This window comes from Dermacentor silvarum, chromosome 1, assembly GCF_013339745.2.
Source record: "Dermacentor silvarum isolate Dsil-2018 chromosome 1, BIME_Dsil_1.4, whole genome shotgun sequence".
In the NCBI taxonomy this organism is placed as follows: domain Eukaryota; kingdom Metazoa; phylum Arthropoda; class Arachnida; order Ixodida; family Ixodidae; genus Dermacentor; species Dermacentor silvarum.
The window spans coordinates 438034340-438059019 of NC_051154.1; positions in this window are offsets into that span (position 1 = coordinate 438034340).

A 24680-nucleotide genomic window follows, 5' to 3' on the forward strand; every position below is an offset into this window, starting at 1 on the left:
TTGATGTTCAAAAATGGCCAATATATAATGCATACTTTCTTAGGCAGAGCTACCCAGACTTTCAACACACCCGAAATGAATATAGAACGCACATACTTTTTTATATGTCATCAACCGAGTGTCCCACCGGTATATATATATATATATATATATATATATTATATATACCGAGACATACATACAGGGTGATAATTTCTTAAGATTTCTAGAATTTTTAAAAATAGCCTCTTGCAGATAACGTATTTCCAGTCCTTGAGCTGGATTATTCAAAGAGGCGGACATTACGTGCACGAGCAATCGAAACACATATTCAACTAACAAAATTCACTAATGATCTTTTGAATTAATTACTTTACGGCCCATATTGCAATTTTCGAATTGTAGCCGCTGAGTTTGCAAAGCAAATCCACTTGAAATGAACTTCCAGAATGGCACAAGTTTGGAAATATGCGCCGTCAAACTGGCCGTAAAAGGCACTGTTGTTCCACTTTATTAACAAAACGCTATCTTATGCACTGAAGCACAAAAGTAACTGGAAGGCCCATGTATATCGTTCCACACTTTGGCAAATATTATGTTCCGCTTTGTTCCAGGTTTCAGATTTGGCATGCACAACAAGAGCATCGGGGTTTCATTTTGGTCTTTTTTATATTCGGCATTCTTACATTTCGGTACGTAGCTGTGCACCGACTCGGTACGTCTTTCTTGTACCAAACTTCACTTTAACGCCGTTATGGTTGCCCTACGAGCACTAGACGGCCACAACTTGTCTAATTTACGGGATGAACGTGGTTAGGTACCAAGATCCCCAAAACGCTAAATCAATATGAAGTCGCCGAAGAAGACCTTCTCCTCTAAAACGACTTTCGATCAGTAATGAGGACTTATTGCGACCATGTGAGGGAAAAGTCCTGAAGTCTTGAAAATGTCTGGGCTGTTAGACTGTGGAATCTACAAGGTAATACTCTAGTCAGTACATGCTGATACAAAAAAAAATTCATGGCGACAATTGAACCTTGGCAGTCCCAGGCACAGACGACGGGCTTCGTGTTCAATTATGCAGAGCTACCAGGCATTAAAACGCACCCGAATTGAAATATAGAACACATAAACATTTTATATGTCATCAAGCGAGCGTGCCTACCTAACTCATACCATGGATTGCTCAGCTTGCGCAGTATTCCTAAGGCACACGTTGCCATAAGCGCGATATGCTCGGTCTAAAGACGCCAGCTGAGATTTTCATCACAGGTGACGCCAAGATATCCGCGACATTTAACCTGGAGGAATGGATTCGCGATCGTCAGATAGTTAAACAAAACCGCATCTGTTAAAGGAAACACAAAGATTGTACTTTTATGCTATGTTAATAGTCTACAGCCATTCTTCAATTATACATACGTATATCTGCAAAATCAGAAGTGAAGTCAAATGGCACTCAATAAGGTTGAAGATGGGACTGTTCCATAAGGAACACTGCCAGTCTGTATTTAGACGAAGAAGGCCGAAGAAAAGAACGAGAGAAGAGGTCTGGGGAATCTGAGTATCTTACCACGTTCGTCTCTTAAATTAGATAATTTGAGGCCCTTCTAGTGCTCGTAGGACAAGGAGAAAGGCTTTAAACTGAAGTTTGGTGCAGAAATACGTACCCTTTCCTAAAGCACAGAAATTCTCGTCGCCTCAATAATTCGTCACCTCTGCTCAACTTCTTCGTTGTCAATCGATACATATAAGCTAGATAGATATCACTACCCAATAAAGGGGAACAGGTCGGTTCCGCTTACCAAGCAACTGCAATGGCCTGCATCAGTATTGTTCGCAAAAAAACGGCTGCGATATTGCATACAAGTGAAAATTATCTCATAAGTAATTAAACTTACAATATAAAACTATGAACACGCATTGGTGGAAGTGAAATATTAGAACAGCCCTTTTCAAAAAAAAATCGCGAACACTAGAATATTTTGTTGTGGCCACAAAAAGATATAAAAATAAAACAATTCAATATGAAATTGGTTGAAACAAAGCAAGCTTTAAATTCAGAATTTAGAGTTTCAATATCATTCATTCTACGAAATAAATCGTGGTTGGCAGCGCAAACCTAGTCGCACGTCCCAAGAGTCGAGGCACCCAAGTATAGACTTCGTCACACGTGCTTTTATGATGGGGCAAATCAGAACAAAGATGTCGGATTTGCTCGGAAGGCGAAGGTCCCCTTGGCCAACTTGGATAGGTCATTATCTTTCCTGTAATACTATCTCTTGTGGCGTGATCACTATGATACTAGAATACATGCGCGTATGTGATGCCATATCTAATTTTGTAAGTGAAACAAGGAGACTGCCATGTTGATTTATTGATGTTTTTCTTCCTCACCATGAAAACAACTACATTAACTTCAAGTTTTAAAATATCATAGCCTAAAATTGACATTACTGATTTGTATTCATTCAATACCTCATCCCTAATTTACAAAATTCCATTTCAATTTTCTTCCCTAGTTACCCACTTCCACCCGATTCACGGCCGATCCCCCGTAGTGGGTTGAGCCATACTCATAGGTACCAAAGCCAACCAAACCTCAGGTAACGATGTCATCCTCATCTGGAACTGAGGAGAAGGCTTCCGACGTTAAAGGGCAGACAGTCCTGGGAAGAGGAGCTGGAAACCAAGGCGAGCTCAGCGACGAGGCCTCAGAAGGCCGTGTGCAACTGCAAGTAGCTCCAGCTGTTGCAAAGTTCTTCAAGAAAGGGCGAAGCGCTCTCAAGGACATTCGGAACGTGCAGCGGCAGGCCGAGCCGACTCCACCGCCGTCAGGAGGGCCATGTGGTAGCGCCCCCGGCTCCCCCGATGCCATGGCTTGAGACGCATAGGAGCGTCTTCTCCGCCATCGCCAGGCGTGCATGGGCCTGGGTGGAGGCCCTGGAGAGACCGGATAGGCTCATGAAGAAGATCGAGGAGTACGAGGCAGTGGCCGTCGAACTGAATGGTCAGCACGGAGCAAAATAAAAAATGCTCGTTCTCCGCACCATCGTGTCTGCCTTCGCATTTGTAGTGAGCGTCTTAAAAGCACCAGTGAATTTCTGTAAGAGCGTCCACCCTGCTCTGCGCTCTTTACACGCGTGCTTACTGCTCGCAGAAGTGGCTCCACGGCCACTTCTTGCGCAGTTGTGAATCAATTATAAGAACGCGATTTAAGTATTATTGCTCGCCGCATGATAAACTCAAAACTGCGCCAAAATTTTAGTTTAGTTAAGAAGAACGCTGCCATATGTAATAGATTCAAAACAGAACAAAGCCCCCTAATTTAAATATAGAATCTTGTGGTCATTGATTAAATTTTCTACTACACAGGCTCCTTGTTGCAAAATATTAATTCTAAGATGACAATGGCCATATGCACGACGTCCTTTTTTTCTGCATGCCACAGTTTTCTCTTTACGCAGGTGCTGTCTAATTGTGATAGTCATCAGACCATTAGTGAAGGCCACGCGCCAATGCCAAGAGATCAATGAGCACAAAAAGTCTTAAAGCGGTCCTAAAGCCTCTATTCGTGGTGAAACTCGTTTACATATACGGTTGGTAAATATAGGAACCGTAGTGAATAATAACAGTAAGGGTTACTATTAGCGCGGGCTCCTGGCAGATGACGTGCACTTCTTACAAGGCTCTGTGAATACTGCGGAAATTCACTGTACTCGAGCAATGCCATGCCGGCTGGTACAACTTTGCTATAGGCTGCTAAAAAGCAACAATTGCTCCTTCAGTCCATACGACCACTCAAGCGTGACAAAACATGTGTCCCATCGATCTACATTAGTCTTTTTTTTATACCTGCCGTTCTTTCTCTCACACAGAGACTTAGCGGTATTACAGAGAAGGAGGTGTAGTGAATGTTTCGAAAGTTGCAAGAGAAGCACGAACAGCAACACAGAAGAGAAGAGCGTGAATGCCAGACAACGTTTCCCTCAAATCATTCTACAAGCGCAATACAACCTCAACGCAGTGCATAATTGTTTTAGCGGAAGGGCGAGTTTTCTGCACTAAATACATATGAAACTGCAAGTATACGTACACGACATCGAGGACCGTTCGGGTGAGTTTGGGAAAGCAGAAAATTAAGGCCGAAACTTTCTAACGGGAATTATCGTAAATGTACGCAGCTTGTGCTCGTCAATAGGACTGGCGTACACTACTGTTTGTGGAGCGCCGCTTTATACTGAGCGGCTTGGGTGTGACGCTATCTCTCCTCGGCCTTTACTAGCCGGATAAATTGCTGCGACAGTACTCTTTGCCTAAAGCCTGTGTTCCGCTTCGATGAGAGATTAAATTCGTTTTAGAAAATTATCGAGACCACTTTGGAACGTGAAACCTGCCTTTTCTATTCCTCGTGACGTATGGTTTATAAGGGACATTTCACCAACTCTTGGCACGCTAAAATAGTCCTTTTGAGGCTGACCAAAAAACCACCTCCGTACCGCGGTGTGAGTAGCCGTATAATTCTTCACAAATAAAATGCACGCTAAAAGTCTGTGAAATTACTTCACGTAGCACGATAAGCGGGGAGCGTCTGCCAGGAAACAAATTGTTGTCCTGTCCTTCCTTCATAAGTGCGCGATTCAGCTCTGGTGTTTTTTTAAGGTTTAGTTTGACTTGTGGTTATTATGCTCCTGTTTTGCCATTCTACAGGGAAGTTCACAACTGTTTCGCGAGAATAAAGTATATCTTTTTTAAGCTGTGGTCCTAGCTGGATATTGACATGTCGGAATCAAAGATGTAAGGCACGTTTGTTTAACGTCTGGGACAAATTTTGGGATTTCAAACAGTTTTTGAACTTCCGAAGATCAAGAATTGGGATGTTGCTGCTTAACTCACTGATATTTCCTTAACAAATGTTATTGTTACCGAAATCGCGGGCTAGTTGTGGTTGTGACAGCCTCTTCGGAGGCTGTCACATAACGTCCGTGACCGGTGGCCAATGTCATAACGAATTAACATACATACCAGGTATTATTTAGGTGTATGCGGCAGTGAGCGGCTAAATTTCGTACAAAAGACAGCTGGCTCTCTCCGACGGCTTTCAAGGCTCCCTTCTATTTTGCCGCGGTCTCTGATGTCATGGACGGCACGACAGCCTATAGGTGCGAGCCAATGGGTCATTGTTTATTACCATGACTTACTCCTGGGAAAAACGCAAGCATGCACCCCCCTCCAACGTCCTAGCAAACGGGGAATCGGCGGTTATTAACGCGTCCCGACCTTCATGTGTCACCACACCTGTATCGCTGTCCGAAGCACCGAAATACACTAACTTGTCTGTACCGCTATCACAGTCTAATTCTCAGGTTCCAAATTCGCAAAGCTTTTTATTCGGAAGTGTTCTTCGTCATTGGCCGGTCGCTTTAGACCTTGCATCCGGATCGGATATGTCTTGCATCCGGATCGGCAGAAATTCATTCTTAAGAACAATTTTAGCGTAAGAAGCCTTTCTGAATTCGGGCTCAGTTCTTAAAACTAAGGTTGCTAAGTGCTGTTATGCGTCGTCTGAGTTGTTTCCGGACTCCCATGGCCATTGAGCCAGCACGTTGGGTGAGAAATGAACAGAAAACGAGCGACTGTGCGCGGTGTGTAAAGGGTTACAATTTTTAAAACCACTTCACTACGTGCCACAGACGTCAGAGCAGTGAACTAGATTCCATAGATAAGCAGAAAATGAACAAAACCCAGTGTGGTGGTCATCGTTTAGAGAAGCTGAATTGATGAGTGGGCTGAAAACCTATAGCATATTTAAATTACTTTTAGATCACAGTACATGTTATTGAGACAACATATTTACTTTGGTCATTTGCTTTTAGTGCCTCTTGAACCATTCGAAAATAATTATTCCTTTTAATTTCGACATCTAGCACACGACATTTTTTTCTTGCAGACTGCATGAGCCTTTCGTTCTCAGAAAGGAAAGGAAAACATACGACAATGTGGTACTTAACACTACATGTCGCGCCTAGTGCTCTTGAAGTAAAACAAGCTTGCGCAATTTCCACACATTATCGCAATCGGTGTAAGCGAAGCTTTGACGAATCCTGACAAGGTGAAACGGCGCACTACGACAACAAACGCGCAGCCGATTTCAGCTACGAACGCCTCCCGTAACTCTCATCAGCCACAGTGACGTACCTTGAAGAGCAGGTAAGTTCTATTCAGGCCTGATATACTCGAACGACCACTTGTGATACTTTCACTTCGCGAGATTTCCCGTGACTGCGCGGTAGAAGCGCTGAAGCAGACGGCCGAAAGCATTCCTGGCACTACACGAAAATATTGACCTTATCACGGCGCAAGAAATGCAGTCAATCATACAGCCTTACATTCGGTGCCTAGTCGGGTGAAACCTCGTGAAAGTACAGTGGCTATAGTGGCTACAGTGGCAATGACAACTATAGTACAGTGGCTGGAGTAGCGACAGTTTCTACTCGACAAGACCACCGCTGACGACGACAGCCAATCGCAATGCGCTGGGAGATAGGCAAAGCAAGTTTCGATCTGAAAAAAAAAATGTTGCGCGATTTTCAGTCAGTGCTTTTAAGCAGCTCTTGCAGGTGGGCTGGTTGATTTGTGGAGTAGCGAGGACAGAAAAAGATTGTTTTGTTACACCCGTGTATCGTGGATAACGCCTCATATAATGCAAGCAGCGCGATATTTAGGGATTAGGCTTTTTTATTTTTAAAAAGTGCTGAAGGTAAGAACGCTCTGTAAGTAACACAGATTTATATATACATAAGCAGTCTGTACCTTTGAAACGAACATAAGCCCTAAGTTTAGAACTCACAAGCACAACTGACGTCAACGAAGCAGTTACAAATAGTAATGAAAACCTCACTGAGCCCTCGCTCAGTGGATCCATGTATGTTCAACCTGACCATCGTAACTGGCATGAGATTCTCCCATTGGTAACATTTGCATACAATACGTCTTTTCAATGGACCACCGGATACTCTCCGTTTTTCTGAGTATACGGCCACCACCCATTTCAACCTCATCACTCGACGTTTGTTTCTTCGCTGGACCCGTCAGCGCTTCACCATTCATTTGCGACCAGTTTGTGTCTCGTCTTGTCCAATGTCGTCATCGCGCACATATGAACACTGAAGCAAGCCAAGACGATCACAAACATCGGTACGATACCTCTCACCGCATCGTTTCCTACTGCCCTTGTGACTATGAGTGAGTGAGTGAGTGAGTGAAATAACTTTTATTACAGGTCCGGCGAGGACGCGAACTCATCGCGCACCCGGCTAGTCCCACGTCGGGACCGGCAGGTCTAGCCCACCAGCCCGGTCGCGGGCACACCGGACAGCCAGGATTTGCTTGTCTAGAGCGGGGCTACGCAGAAGCGAGTCCCACTCATCCTTGCTGAACTTGGGGTATCTCGACCCGCACTCCCAGAGCATGTGTGCTAGAGTGGAGGTCTGCCCACAGGATGGGCAGGCGTCGTCGCGATATACGTCAGGGTAAACTTCGTGCAGAACGGCCAGACACGGATATGTGCCGGTCTGTAAAAGTCTAAGCGAAACAGCTTGCGCCCTATTCAATTTGGGGTGAGGTGGTGGAAAGACCCTTCTGGACATGTAGAAAAATTTTGTCACCTCGTTGTGAGTAGCGGGACCATCCATGTGGCCGTAGGGGGGAGGGGTGTCGGCTCTCCTTACAGAGGAAACGCGGTCGGTGAGGTAGCGCGCAGCCTCGTGAGCAGACTCATTGAGGTTCGGGGGAGCACCCTCGACCGACCCTACGTGAGCGGGAAACCAGTGAATCGAATGATGCGTGAGAGCATCCGGATTGGAGACGCTAAGAAGACGAACAGCCTGCTCGGCGATGCGACCCTTCTGAAAAGCCCTAACTGCCGTTTTGGAATCGCTGTAGATCTCAGACCCACGACCGTCTAGCAGGGCGAGGGCGATGGCGGCTTGCTCGGCGACTTCGGGGTCTGAAGTGCGAATTGAAGCGCTATTGGAAAGCTTGCCGCTGGAGTCGACCACGACGACGGCAAAGGTCTTTCCATCGCTGTACTCCGCGGCGTCGACGAAGCGTGCTCTGATGCCTTGTTGATAGATCTGTTTCAGAATTGCTACTGCTCTCGCCTTGCGTCTGCCCTCGTTGTGGACGGGATGGACGTTTCGAGGCACGGGGGCCACTTCGAACTTGTCTCGAATGCACCTAGGGATCGGGGTACTGACCCTCGAAGATACCACAGGAGGGTAACCCAGCTCCTCGAGGATGCGTTTACCTGCCGCTGTGGTGGTCAGGCGAGCGAGTTGCGCACGTTCTTGGGCTTCGGCAATCTCCTCGGCGGTGTTGTGTACCCCCAGCTTGAGGAGATCTTCGGTATGGGTCCTAATGGGTAGCCCGAGAGCCCTTTTGACTACTTTGCGGATGAGAGCATTGAGCTTGTCTCGCTCCGCTCTGAGCCAGTTGTGCATAGAAATCGTGTACGTGAAGTGGCATAATACGAAGGCGTTGATAAGGGTGAGGAGATTGGCTTCCTTCATGCCTCTGTGTCTGTTTGCGATTCTGCTAACGACGCGGAAGGCGTTGTCCGTCTTTGCGATGATCTTGCGGAGAGCCGTTCCGTTCCCGCCGTTGAATTCGACAAACATGCCCAGGACCCGAATGACGTCGACCCTGGGTATCACCCCTCCATCACAAGTGTGAAGACAGATGTTGCTTTCGGAGACTGGCTTCCAATCGTTCGGTCTTCTTCCCTTCTCTTTTCTGTAAAGCAGAAGCTCCGACTTGGCGGGGGAGCACCGAAGTCCGGTGGGGCGGAGATACTCCTCGATCACGTCGATCGCCTCCTGCATGGCTTCTTCGACTCTGCCCTCGCATCCCCCGGCGCACCAGATGGTAATGTCGTCGGCGTAGATGGTGTGCTTGACGTCCTCAACGCATGCCAACCTCTCGGAAAGACCAATCATACAGATGTTAAATAGTGTGGGGGAGATTACGGCGCCCTGAGGAGGGCCCCGTGCTCCGAGGGGCACATCTTCGGAGCGGAAGTCTCCAATGCGAAGATTCGCCTTCCTGTCCGTTAAAAAAGAGCTTACGTAGCTGTGGAATCTGGAACCGAGACCTAGGTCTGAAATGGTCTTGACGATAAAGGCGTGGAGCACGTTGTCGAAAGCCTTCTCGAGGTCCAGACCGAGCAGAGCCTTGACGTCTCTGGAACGGCCGTCCACGATCTGATGCTTGATTAGTTTCATTGCATCCTGCGTCGAGAGTCCGGCGCGGAACCCGATCATGTTGTACGTGTAAACGTCGTTGTCTTCGAGGTACCCGTTGAGTCTGTTGAGGACGACGCGCTCCATGACCTTGCCGACGCAGGAGGTTAGAGAAATCGGCCTCAGGTTCTCGATGTTCGGGGCCTTGCCGGGCTTGGGAATCAGCACCGTGCAGGCCGACTTCCATTCTGCAGGAACCACGCCGCTCTTCCAGGACTCGTTGATCTTCTCGGTGAGAAAGACAATCGACGGGTCGTCGAGGTTTCTCAACATTCTGTTGGTGACTCCGTCCGGACCCGGCGCAGACTTGCGGTTGAGCGCGAAGATGGCCTGTCTGACCTCGGCAACGGAGAAGTCTTCGTCCAGCTCGGGGCGAGGAGGGCCTCGGTAGTCAGGGAGTTGGATCGCCGGATCCCCGTCGCGCCGGATGGGCAGGTACTTCTGAATGAGCTTGGAGACGAGTACATCAACCGTGTGAGACCTGGTGGCTTCGTGAAGGGCACGGGCCAACGTATGCTTCTGATTTGACTTGGAGCCGCTTTCGTCGAGAAGGTGCTTCAGCATACCCCAGGACTTGCCATTGCGCATCTGTCCGTCAATGGATTCGCAGAGCTCGTCCCACTGCTGCTGGCGTGACTATGTGCTCCTATGGACGTGAGTACAAACACCTGGTTTATGTGAGAAGCTTTAGTTTAGATATATTGGCCCCTACAAAGTCATAGAGCAGACCTAGCTCGCCAGTTAACTATCGCGTTACAAATGTTGATGCCCCAACTGACCGACGCTGCCGCGTAACAGAGATCGTGCACGCTTCCCGCCTGAAGCCCTTTCATCTCCGTTCCAAGATCTAATGCGTGGCCAGGCTGGCCGCTTGATGATGATGATGATGATGTACCTCCGTTATGGCTCGCACCCACTAAGGGGGATAGGCCAAGAATCAGGCGGCAGTGGGAATGCTAAAGAAAATTCATATTTTAAAACAAGAAAACAAGAAATGCCAAGTAAAAGACAAAAAAGACAGATGTCGCACTAACCAGATTAGCACGCGAGCGAGCAGTCAGACTGACTGAAAAAGGTGAAAGTGAAGAATTGTTACAATCAGAGGGAGGTAATATTAACAAAACAATTTGGAGAAATCAATTTAGGTGATATGAATGCATCTGATGTGTAGAATACAAATACAATAATTAGCAGGGTAATCGTTTTGTTTCAGTTAAGAAATTAAATACTGCGCAACACACGTCTCTGTGACTATAGCCTAGTGCTGAAGCCCCCAATGATAACAATACTGGTATGTTTAAACCTAATCCAATTTTGTAAAGTGGAGCTTCCAGTAATAATTTTCTGTGGCGTGAATAGCGTCTGCATGATAAAAAGTAATGTTCTATTGATTCAATTTCCTTACAGTTGTGACATAGAGGGGACATCGTGAGACCAGCTCTATGTAAATAAAAATTCAATTGCGGGATGCGACAGCGTAGTCTGGTGTAAGTAACTTCCAACTGCCGAGAAGTGCACCACTGTTTATTCCAGCAAAAACCTAGATGCTGAAAGTCTGTAGATGGTTTCAGCGGTAAGTTGCTTAAATCATTTTGCAAACAAAATTTTCTGTATCTCGATGCAGTGACGTAAGAAGTATCCGGTAAAACAGGGATCAAAGGCCCACTTAGAGACGTTCTTGCTAATAAATCGGCCATTTCGTTTAGATATAAACCGCGGTGTCCAGGAACCCACAGCAAGTAATTTTTTGTAAACTTTTAGGGACTAAATTGTGAAACAAGCTAAGGAGAGCTGCATTCGTTTCCGTGGAAAGCGACACACATACCGATAGAGAATCTGTAACTACGACAGCTGTTGATTGATTTGCAGGAAGTTTACGTAGCGCTAGGACAATGGCTGGCCGCTTCCGTCCACGGGGGAAATTAATGTAAGCATTTACGCGGACTTCATCTTCATCTGTACAAAGCCATCAGCAATCATCGGCTAGTGTTCGTGTTGGTGTCGGCATCATGTTTCCTTCTTGGAATAAAGCATCGTCTCGACCATGGTATTGCAATATATATATATAAGGTAATATTTTGACAGTGCAGACACTTTAAAAGCCTGTCTTGGGATATGCGCCGTCGAGTTTATAGTGAAAACACTGCTCCATTTACTTTTCTAGCAAAACATCGTTTTATTCTTTAAAGCGCACAAATCTCTGAACCGCCAAAGTATTTTGTTGCACGCTTCGGGAACTAATATCTCGAAACTGCGTTCATTGTGACAATTCGTTCCAAGTGTATACAGCATTGCGAACCCAGCGGCTACAATTCTCAAATTGGAATATATGTCGTAAAGTGATTAATTAAAAACTTATTGCTGCAATTATGTGTATTTCTACATTATTCTTTTCGATTTCTCGCGCATGTCCACATCTTCCACTAATCCAGTGCAAGGGCTGGAATTGTGCCATCTACGACGGAGATTTTTCAACATTCTAGGTAGTCTAACAAACCTATATATATATATATATATATATATATATATATAGCATGTCATGAAATCAAGGAGACAGAGACACAGCACTCGTTCTCCCTTCGTCGTCTTCGCCAACGCCCACCTTGCGAGCGCCCACGGCCAAGTTTACTTCGTCTTTACTCTCGGCCGCGTTGCAAGTTTCTGGCGCGCTTGCAACCAAGCAACTTGTCCAGGGAGTCAGGTCGTCGATGGTGAGCCGTCCAGCGCGCAACCAGCTTATCTGGCGGGAGGCACTGACTGTTGCACGCTGGTCGCAGGTTTCGCCGACGATTATCCCGCCGCAGATAGACACGTATCGCAAGATATTCTCTACAATGCACAGCTGCTCTGCTCAGCTGTTGCGTGCGTTTTTGTACTGTTGCCGCTGGCTGATCAAGTCTCACCGATGTGCTCGAATACGCTGAGCTCGACGAAATACCAACTGCTGCTGATTCGCTCGAAGGTTGTATAAGGGTAGTCCGCTTTGAAGCCGACGGTTGCTTGTGCATCTGCTTCCTTGCGTTTCCCTTGCGGTCTCTTGCGATGCTACCTTGCAATGGGCTCTTGAGCGTCTTCCGGCCTATTGTGCGTCGCGTGCGTCTTTCGTGTCTTTCGCGTACGGGTAGGTCTTCGATGAGGTTGGCGTCAGCCATGTTACTTGCCTTCGTTTCTTTCAGCGAGGCCTTACTCAGTGCGGGGCCAACAGCGACGCATTCGGCAAATGACTGCGTTGAAATGCTAGCATCTGGTGGGGTCGGACGGTTCTGCCTGCTGCGATCCGGGTACATATCTGGTTCCTGGAGAGCTAGCTGTTCAAGTACAGAAGGAGCCAGTGCCTCCATGTGCTCCGGCATTGATGAATGAAGCGGCTTCCGAGCATCACTGGGTTGCAGCCGCCGTACGTCGGCTGGTGTAGACTGCCAAATCGAAGCAGCAGTGGTGCTCTGTTGCGTGTTTAGAGGATGTGGTGGAGCTGATAGGGTAGGTTGAGGATTAGGTTGAGGGTAGGTTGAGGAGCGGTAGTAGCCATGGGCATCCCACCGTCTGGATTGAAGCCGACGGCGGCACCCGGTGGGCCGGCGCCTACGGCGAGGCAGCCTGCAGGTCTCCCTGTCGAGGCGTTGCTGGGCACACCTGCCGCAGGATCGAAGCGGTAGCTATCGGGAGCGTCGTGCGAAGAACTGCAGGCATAAGGAAGCGGGCCGAAAGCAGCCATCAGATCTGCACTACATTCAGGCCACGACCCCTGTTTGATGGTTGCGTAGTTGTCTCATGCCTTGGCGGCACCACACACTCGTTTCGCTGCAACAAGCCATCTTGTGTGGTCTGGCCAGGCATGACGATTAACCAAGGCATTGATGTTGCGACCCCAAAAGATGACGTCGTCTTGAAAGCCGCGAAACGTCGGTATTTCCACGAAAGCCGGCTTCAGGGAAGCGTGGACGGTGTTCCCAGGCAGGACACAACCGCTGACGGACGCGAAAGCGGTTGTCATAACCTGGAGCTGTTGTGTCAGCTCGGCGATGGCGTAGACGAGGTTATCCGAACATCCCTCTCCTACAGCCACCAAGGAGCCTTGGACGCCGTCCCCAGATGATGCAACGGCGACTTGCGACGGTGGTATGGTGGCGGTCTCCATACCCGAGGTAGCTTGAACCGCGTTCCTGGGAAGGTGAGACCCGGCACGCCGAAGAAACGTGCGAGAACACTTCAGGCTGGAACGTCTTAAAGCAGGTTCATTGTAGACTGCGCCATTGTAAAGGATCAGAGGAGACAGAGACACAGCACCCGTTCACTGGTTTGGTTTGGTTTCGTGCCTATAGATATAGCACAACCCACTACAGGGGATTGGCCATGAATCGGGCAGCAGTGGGTAGAAAAAAGATGAATACTTAAATAGGATTTTCTTACATAAGAATGGGATAATAAATTAATTCTAATCATTATTATTAATTTTCGTGCTATAGTATCTTAAAATTTGTAATTATCATTTTTGTTTGCTGTGGAAAATAAAACAGTAAAATTAGCATGACAGTCTCCTTGTTTCCATTACAAAATTAAATATGGCATCACATACGTTACTTTTGCAGTGTCAAAGTGCCGACGCCCCTAGAGACAGAATGATAGGTAGCGTAATGGCTAATCCAAGTTGGCGGAGGGCACCTTCTAAAAGTCGTTGTCTATGCGCGGTGAAACTACGACACTCTAAAAAGAAGTGATCCACAGTTTCGGGTTCATTACAATACAAACATAAAGGAGCAGGTGCCAAACTAGAACTATGGGAATATAAATTAATCCTTGGTTTTCGGCAACGCCATTCGCGTAAATGAAACTTAAAATTTTCTTGTTGAACACCATCTGCTGTGTCAAGAAAATCTAAGGTGCTGAAAATCAGTGTTATTAATACACATGATTTGGCGTATTCTTCTTGGACGGAAAATATTTTTAATCTTGCAGAAATGACGTATCTTAAGGTCTTAGGATCCTCAGTACCGGGCCTTTAAGAGATGCCGCTGCTAGTGCGTTTGCTGACTCTTTTATAATGAGCCCCACGTGCCCTGGCACCCACACCAGATGGATGAGGCGTAAATGTTGGGGGATGGATGAGTGAAATTCTTGGAAGTTGATAAATGAATTCGGGGCTCTGATAAAGCCGAGCAAACTGAGAAGGAGTCGGTTAAGATTACAGCTGAATAAATAGATGTGGGATGTTTTCGTAGAGCTAGGATGATCGCCAATAACTCTGCCTGAAATATTGGCGTGAAGTCGGGTAGTCGAAGAGAGAAAGACCAATTTAATGATGCCGAAAAAATGTCCACTCCTGTCTTCTCTTCACTGACAGAAGCATCTGGGGCTATTACTGTATTTATTTGGAGGTTCTCGAGGTGGTCATCTAACAAACCTTTTAGGTATCGAATAGGCAAGAGGTTAGCCTTATTAGGAAATATATCATCGAATTCGACGCTTACTGTCGCAACAGGTAAATTTTGATAAGCCACATCACGGATTGATATTTGTAATGGCTCTAATAGCTTCTGCACAAAAACTACCTGGGGAAAATGCAGTCTGGACCAATGATTCTCAAAGAATGCAGCCGGTTCTTGAATAAACATGTAGTAGGAGCGTCTCTAGGGAGAATCATAGAGGTTGAGTAATGTTTGGACTGCCAGTATACGAAATCAAGTTTGAAGAGAAAGTAGGTGTGTTTCATGATAAATAATATTATTGGCTACAAATTTTGAAAGGCCGAGACATAGACGTAGGGATTCGCGTTCTAAAAGAACTAGAGGGCGGAACTTATAAGTAGGACCTCTTGAATATAACAGACATCTAAACTCTAGAATGGGGCGTGCATACATACAATAAATCATCAGCAAGGTCCCCCTGCGCATTCCAAAACGTTTGCTGCTGACTGTTCGTAATAAACCAACAGCGCGTGCTCCTTTAGATGCGATGTAATCTATGTGTGTCTGCCAATTAAGATTTTCTGTGTAAATCATTCCCAGATATTGTAAAGATTTTACCTGCGGAATAATCTCCTGGTCATACGACAGTGTTATTCGGATAGGAAACGTTAAGGGGAAAACAATGATTGCACTTTTGATGACATTTATCTTCATTTTTATTCCTTTTAGTCAAATTTCAATCTGATTCAAATACGACTGCAATGTTTTATATAGGCTATGTATATCATTTGATACGGAGAGAAATGCACCATCATCAGCGTATACATAAACCTGAACGTCATGATGTGTCGAGATGTGATTTAGTAAAATATTAAATATTACGGGGGAAAGTACTGCACCTTGAGGAACGCCCATTGTCTGTTTGTAACTGTGAGAAGAAACATAGTTTTGGTAGCAATAAAATGTTCGTCCGCTTAGAAAATTTCGAATCCATGCAATTATATACTGTGGGAGATTCACAGTTTCGAGTCTGTTGATTAAGGTACTGTGGTCGACACTGTCATAAGCCTTCGCAATGTCTAATGTCACTAAGGCGGCGTACTGGTTGTTACGGCAAGCGAGTTGAATTCGACTCTCCAAGTCAACATGGGCATACAAAATTGAGCAGCCGGGCCTGCATCCTATTTGAGAGTCACTTTATATTTGGTTCTCGCTTATCCACCTATCGATGTGACCATACAGAATTCTCTCGATTAACTTTACGAGATTTGAGGTAAGAGAAATAGGTCTAATGTTGTCTATTGTTTATCCATCGCCCGGCTGTTTGAGTAGCGGAATTTTTTGGCAATCTTCCAATCTGGATGAATCCAGGTATTTTAATAGAAAAATTTATAAGAATAAGCAAATCCTGGGGACACAGTTTGAATAATAATTTTATCATTGCTGTAGTTATGCCAACAGGATCTGGGGCTGAAGCTGGCAGTACCTTTACCACTCTCATTAATTCTTCTAATGTGCTCTGCTCTGTAATCATTAGCTGGTTCAGGCGCTGATATATGATAGAGGCGAACTGATGTGAGTAGACGTTCTAAGCCCTTTGCACTCTCCTCCAGTGACTGTAGCAATTCAGTGGAAGTTAAGCTAACAGACTCTACATTTATTGGGGCTGAAACAATCTTTTTAGACCGTAGAAACCTAAATAGCGCTTTTTTATTACTAGATGGCGATAGGTAACTGTAATGTTTGGTGTTATAATTTTCTTTCGCTTTATCAACTGTTTCCCTGAATGTTGCTGCAACAAATTTATAGTCATGCCAATTACGTGGACATTGGTAATAAGGTAATTTTCTCCAGGCGGCCTTCCTTCTTCTATAATCGCGTTCACAGTCCGGAATCCACCATGGTGATTAAGTACCCATTTAGTTGATTGCATACTGAACCTGGATTTTTTATAACTGTCACTTTTCATTTGACACAAAATAACTGCCTTAACTTCATCATTTAGGCCAACCTGTCTATTTAAAGCTGATCGCAGTGAATCTTGAAATTTAGTATAATTAACATAAGTGCGTACATGCTTTTCGACCAAATTATTTGGGCACATGATTTCAAAAATTATTCGAAGATGGTCGCTATATGTGGCCGAGGTGATAGCAGACCAGGAAAAAATTACACAACCCGCGGCTGGAAAAAGATAAGTCTTACACCGAACGCGATTTGCCAGATACATAAGGTTGGAGTTCTCGAATTTACAGAATTAGATTATTTGACGAAACCCAATCTAACACTCGTTTACCACAAGAGTCGGACCGATAACCCAACGTTACGTGAGGGGATATAAAATCACCAGCTGTGATTATATCCTATCTGCAGGCTGCAACCACGGCATCAAGAGAACCTGTATTGAGAACTCCTGTAGGAAAATAAACATTGACTATAGAAAATGGGGCGCATCCAGGAAGCTTTACATCCAATGCTAGAATCTCACTTTCAGCGGAGAATGACTGGTGACTAATCATATCTCTATGACAAATTTTTGTTGAGATGAAAAATGCTAATCCCCCTCTGCGAGAAGGGCGATCTAGACAAAAACTGCGATAATTTTTTTAATGAAAACTCTTTTTCTGTGCATAACAAAGTTTCTTGCAAAATAATCAAACCAGGAGAAAGTTCTTCACAAAGATAAAACAGATCTGCGGCTGCAGCAAAAATGGAACGACAGTTCCACTGCAGCACTTTCAAGCTTCCTATTTTGACGATATTCCGGTAGTAATAACTGACGTCGGTAGAATGTTATCCTTTAGGAAATTATCCTTTGATAAGCTGTCATTTTGAATCTTTTCAGCTTGTATTTTATGGAGGGTAGGAGCCCTCGGGGAGTATGGAGAAGCACGACGCTTACGCGTTCGAGCATCCAGATCCATGTTCTCAATGGTATCTGAAGCGGATTCATGACTGTTAAAGCTGTCATGTTCTACATGAGTAGCGGGAGCTTGAGTGTCATCAGTACTGCGAGGCGAGGCATCTGCCCATAGGTGTTTCTCTATATTCTCCTCAGAAACTGTAATTCCAGAATTAACACTTGGACGCGCAGTAACATGCAAAAGTTGCGAGAACTCAGAAGTGAGAACTTGCCAAATAGTTTCTGAAAGGTTTGTAAATAAACTGGCAAGCGCTTTAGCCATAGCTTTCTCTACAGCAGTAGCTACAACATCACCAAGAGATGCGTCCATGCATTCGGAATGACGAGCAGTGGCTTCAGCATAACCACATGATTTCTCTAATGCAAGTGCACGAGCTTCATGACGCGAACACCGTTTCCGTTCTATAATTTGTAGAATTTCAAGCTCTTGGTCTCTCGCAGGGCATTTCGTGTAGTCTGCAGGGTGAGAACCTTTACACAAACAGCATCGTTCACTCTGAGAGTAACACGTTTTTCCATCGTGGCCTTCGCCGCAAAAACAGCACACAAGATCTGACCTACATCCCTTACTACTTTGACTATATCGCCAACACTGAACGCATTGTACTGGGCGGGTAGAAAGCGCTTCCACCCTGTATAATAAGGGCCACGCCTTGATCTCTGACGGCCTAGTTGTGCCTGCAAAGGTAACAATGACCGACTGTGTGGGGAATCTTTAATTCTCAGAAACGCGTGAACATCGGTAGACTGAGACGGCACCTGCCTAGAAGAACATCTGCAGGACCTCGCCAGCACACAGACTCGCGTCGACTCCACGAACTAGCCCCTTAACGCAAGCTAGATGACACAATAAGAGGAAAGTACTAAACAAAACTAAAGCCAAAACCGTTCACTTGTTGTTGTTGCCTCAAAACAGGGCTCGTACCCACGAGGGGGATTGGCCACACTGGATAAATTAAGACATACACACAACAACGTACCAAAGGTGTAAAGGCGAATAATCAAAATGGATATTTGGGCAACTAACTCCTAACACAGATTTTTAGAGGGCCTATACATAAACTAACGTGGCCGGCTGTTCTATTCTTCCTTCGTCGTCTTCCCGAGCGCCCGCCTTGCGAGCGCCCGCGGCCAAGTTCACTTCGTCTTTACAATATATATATATATATATATATATATATATATATATATATATATATATTCATACAGGGTGATAATTTTTTGTACTCAGATTTAGGTGCACGTTAAGAACAGCAGGTGGTAGAAATTTTCCGCAGTCCCCCACTACGGCGTGGCTCATCATCAGATCGTGGTTTTGGTACGTACGACGACATAATTAAATTTTTTAGGGTGATAATTTGTCTTATTCATAGAATTTACAAAATATCTTCTTGCAGATAACGTAATTCTAGTCCTTGATCTGGATTATTCAGACAGGCGGACATTACTTGCACCAGCAATCGCAACACATATTCAACTAATTCACAAAAATTCACTAATTATCTTTTCAATTAATTACTTTACGGCCCATATTGCAATTTACGAACGAAGCGTAGCCGCTGAGTTTGCAAAGCATACCCACTTGAAGTAAATTTCCAGAAAAACGCCAGTTTGGAAATATGCGCCATCAAACTTGCCGTAAAAAGGCACTTTTGTTCCACTTAATTAACAAAACGCTATTTTATGCACTGAAGCACAAAAGTAACTGGAAGGCCCATGTATTTCGTTCCGCACTTTGGGAAATATCATCTTCCAGTTACTTCCAGGTTCCAGTATCAGGCGCGCACAGTTTGAACAAGAGTATCAGGGTTTCCTTTTGGCTTTTTTGATATTGGGCATTCTTACTTTTCCGTACATAGTTGTGCAGTGACTTGGTACGTCTTTCTTGCACCAAACTTCAGTTTAAAGCCTTTATCCTTGTCCTACGAGCACTAGAAGGCCTCAAATTGTCCAATTTAAGAGACGAACGTGGTAAGATACTCGATTCCCGAAAACCCCAAATCAATATGAAGTCGCCAAGAAGACCTTTTCCTCTAACATGAATTTGGATCTGTAATAAAGACTTATCGCGACCATGTGAAGGAAAAGTCGTGAAGTCTTGAAAATGTCTTGGCATGTAGACTATGGAATCTCCAAGGTAATACACTAGACAGGAATTCCTGATACTAAAAAAAATTCATGGCGAAAATTTAACCTTGGCCGTCCCAGGCACAGAAACAGGGCTTGATGTTCAAAAATGCCATATATAGGCATTAATTTCTTAGGCAGAGCTACCCAGACTTTACAACACACCCGAAATGAAATATAGAACGCACATACTTTTTATATGTCATCAACCGAGTGTCCCTACCTGTATATATATATATATATATATATATATATATATACCGAGACATACATACAGGGTGATAATTTCTTAAGATTTCTAGAATTTTTAAAAATAGCCTCTTGCAGATAACGTATTTCCAATCCTTGAGCTGGATTATTCAAAGAGGCGGACATTACGTGCACGAGCAATCGAAACACATATTCAACTAACAAAATTCACTAATGATCTTTTGAATTAATTACTTTACGGCCCATATTGCAATTTTCGAATTGTAGCCGCTGAGTTTGCAAAGCAAATCCACTTGAAATGAACTTCCAGAATGGCACAAGTTTGGAAATATGCGCCTTCAAACTGGCCGTAAAAGGCACTGTTGTTCCACTTTATTAACAAAACGCTATCTTATGCACTGAAGCACAAAAGTAACTGGAAGGCCCATGTATATCGTTCCACACTTTGGCAAATATTATGTTCCGCTTTGTTCCAGGTTTCAGATTTGGCATGCACAACAAGAGCATCGGGGTTTCATTTTGGTCTTTTTTATATTCGGCATTCTTACATTTCGGTACGTAGCTGTGCACCGACTCGGTACGTCTTTCTTGTACCAAACTTCACTTTAACGCCGTTATGGTTGCCCTACGAGCACTAGAAGGCCACAACTTGTCTAATTTACGGGACGAACGTGGTTAGGTACCAAGATCCCCAAAACGCTAAATCAATATGAAGTCGCCGAAGAAGACCTTCTCCTATAAAACGACTTTCGATCAGTAATGAGGACTTATTGCGACCATGTGAGGGAAAAGTCCTGAAGTCTTGAAAATGTCTGGGCTGTTAGACTGTGGAATCTACAAGGTAATACTCTAGTCAGTACATTGCTGATACAAAAAAAAATTCATGGCGACAATTGAACCTTGGCAGTCCCAGGCACAGACGCAGGGCTTCGTGTTCAATTAGGCAGAGCTACCAGGCATTACAACGCACCCGAATTGAAATATAGAACACATAAACATTTTATATGTCATCAAGCGAGCGTGCCTACCTAACTCATACCATGGATTGCTCAGCTTGCGCAGCATTCTTAATGTACGCTTTGCCATAAGCACGATATGCTCAGTCAAAAGACGCCAGCTGAGATTTACATCACAGGTGACACCGAGATATCCATGAAATTTAACCTGGGGATTGGATTCGCGATCTTCAGATAGTTAAAGCAAAACAGCATCTGTTAGATGATTATACTTTTATGTCATGTTAATAGTCTACAGCCATTATTCAATCATACATACATATATCTGCAAAATCAGAAGTGAACTCAAATGGCACTCAATAAGGTTGAAGATGGGACTGTTCCATAAGGAACACTGCCAGTCTGTATTTAGACGAAGAAGGCCGAAGAAAAGAACGAAGAGAAGAAGGTCTGGGGAATCTGAGTATCTTACCACGTTCGTCTCTTAAATTAGACAATTTGAGGCCTTCTAGTGCTCGTAGGACAAGGAGAAAGGCTTTAAACTGAAGTTTGGTGCAAGAAATACGTACCCTTTCCTAAAGCACAGAAATTCTCGTCGCCTCAATAATTCGTCACCTCTGCTCAACTTCTTCGTTGTCAATCGATACATATAAGCTAGATAGATATCACTACCCACTAAAGGGGAACAGGTCGGTTCCGCTTACCAAGCAACTGCAATGGCCTGCATCAGGTATTGTTCGCAAAAAAAAACGGCTGCGATATTGCATACAAGTGAAAATTATCTCATAAGTAATTAAACTTACAATATAAAACTATGAACACGCATTGGTGCAAGTGAAATATTAGAACAGCCCTTTTCAAAAAAAAATCGCGAACACTAGAATATTTTGTTGTGGCCACAAAAAGATATAAAAATAAAACAATTCAATATGAAATTGGTTGAAACAAAGGAAGCTTTAAATTCAGAATTTAGAGTTTCAATATCATTCATTCTACGAAATAAATCGTGGTTGGCAGCGCAAACCTAGTCGCACGTCCCAAGAGTCGAGGCACCCAAGTATAGACTTCGTCACACGTGCTTTTTATGATGGGGCAAATCAGAACAAAGATGTCGGATTTGCTCGGAAGGCGAAGGTCCCCTTGGCCAACTTGGATAGGTCATTATCTTTCCTGTAATACTATCTCTTGTAGCGTGATCACTATGATACTAGAATAATTGAGCGTATGTGATGCCGTATCTAATTTTGTAAGTGAAACAAGGAGACGGCCATGTTGATTTATTGATGTTTTTCTTCCTCACCATGAAAATAACTACCTTAACTTCAAGTTTTAAAATATCATAGCCTGAAAATTGACGTTAATGATTAGTATTCATTTAATGCCTCATTCCTAATGTACAAAATACCATTTCAATTTTATTCCCTAGTTACCTACTTCCGCCCAATTCATGGCCGATCCTCCGTAGTGGGTTGAGCCATACTCATAGGTACCAAAGCCAACCAAACCTCAGGTAACGATGTCATCTTCATCTGGAACTGAGGAGAAGGCTTCCGACGTTAAAGGGCAGACAGTCCTGGGAAGAGGAGCTGGAAACCAAGACGAGCTCAGCGACGAGGTCTCAGAAGGCCGTGTGCAACTGACAAGTAGCTCCAGCTGTCGCAAAGTTCTTCAAGAAAGGGCGAAGCGCTCTCAAGGACATTCGGAACGTGCAGCGGAAGGCCGAGCCGACTCCACCGCCGTCAGGAGGGCCATGTGGTAGCGCCCCCGGCTCCCCCGATGCCATGGCTTGAGACGCATAGGAGCGTCTTCTCCGCCATCGCCAGGCGTTCATGGACCTGGGCGGAGGCCCTGGAGAGACCGGATAGGCCCATTAAGAACATCGAGGAGTACGAGGCAGTGGCCATCTAACTGAATGGTCAGCACGCAGCAAAATAAAAAATGCTCGTTCTCCGCTCCATCGTGTCTTCCTTCGCATGCGTCGTGAGTGCGCCAAAATTTTAGTTTAGTTAAGAAGAACGCTGCCATACGTATTTGATTCAAAACAGAACAAAGCCCCCTAATTTAAATATAGCATCTTGTGATCATTGATTAAATGTTCTACTACGCAGGCTCCTTGTTGCAAAATAATAATGTTAAGATGATAGTGGCCATATGCACGACGTCCTTTTTTTTTTCTGCATGCCACAATTTTCTCCTTACGCAGGTGCTGTCTAGTTGTGACAGCCATCAAACCATCAGTGAAGGCCACGCGCCAATGCCAAGAGATCAATGAGCACAAAAAGTCTTAAAGCGGTCCTAAAGCCTCTATTCGTAGTGAAACTCGTTTACATATACGGTTGGTAAATATAGGAACCGTAGTGAATAATAACAGTAAGGGTTACTATTAGCGCGGGCTCCTGGCAGATGACGTGCACTTCTTACAAGGCTCTGTGAATACTGCGGAAATTCACTGTACTCGAGCAATGCCATGCCGGCTGGTACAACTTTGCTATAGGCTGCTAAAAAGCAACAATTGCTCCTTCAGTCCATACGACCACTCAAGCGTGACAAAACATGTGTCCCATCGCTCTACATTAGTCTTTTTTTTATACCTGCCGTTCTTTCTCTCACACAGAGACTTAGCGGTATTACAGAGAAGGAGGTGTAGTGAATGTTTCGAAAGTTGCAAGAGAAGCACGAACAGCAACACAGAAGAGAAGAGCGTGAATGCCAGACAACGTTTCCCTCAAATCATTCTACAAGCGCAATACAACCTCAACGCAGTGCATAATTGTTTTAGCGGAAGGGCGAGTTTTCTGCACTAAATACATATGAAACTGCAAGTATACGTACACGACATCGAGAACCGTTCGGGTGAGTTTGGGAAAGCAGAAAATTAAGGCCGAAACTTTCTAACGGGAATTATCGTAAATGTACGCAGCTTGTGCTCGTCAATAGGACTGGCGTACACTACTGTTTGTCGAGCGCCGCTTTATACTGAGCGGCTTGGGTGTGACGCTATCTCTCCTCGGCCTTTACTAGCCGGATAAATTGCTTCTATAATACACAAAGCACTGCGCCGCACCCATCACGTGGCCCCGCTTGCGCATTTGTAGCGCTGCCATAACGATAAGAAGGATCAGGTTCCCCTAAGTGACCCTGCGACAGTACTCTTTGCCTAAAGCCTGTGTTCCGCTTCGATGAGAGATTAAATTCGTTATAGAAAATTATCGAGACCACTTTGGAACGTGAAACCTGCCTTTTCTATTCCTCGTGACGTATGGTTTATAAGGGACATTTCACCAACTCTTGGCACGCTAAAATAGTCCTTTTGAGGCTGACCAAAAAACCACCGCCGTACCGCGGTGTGAGTAGCCGTATAATTCTTCACAAATAAAATGCACGCTAAAAGTCTGTGAAATTACTTCACGTAGCACGATAAGCGGGGAGCGTCTGCCAGGAAACAAATTGTTGTCCTGTCCTTCCTTCATAAGTGCGCGATTCAGCTCTGGTGTTTTTTTAAGGTTTAGTTTGACTTGTGGTTATTATGCTCCTGTTTTGCCATTCTACAGGGAAGTTACAACTGTTTCGCGAGAATAAAGTATATCTTTTTTAAGCTGTGGTACTAGCTGGATATTGACATGTTAGAATCAAAGATGTAAGGCACGTTTGTTTAACGTCTGGGACAAATTTTGGGATTTCAAACAGTTTTTGAACTTCCGAAGATCAAGAATTGGGATGTTGCTGCTTAACTCACTGATATTTCCTTAACAAATGTTATTGTTACCGAAATCGCGGGCTA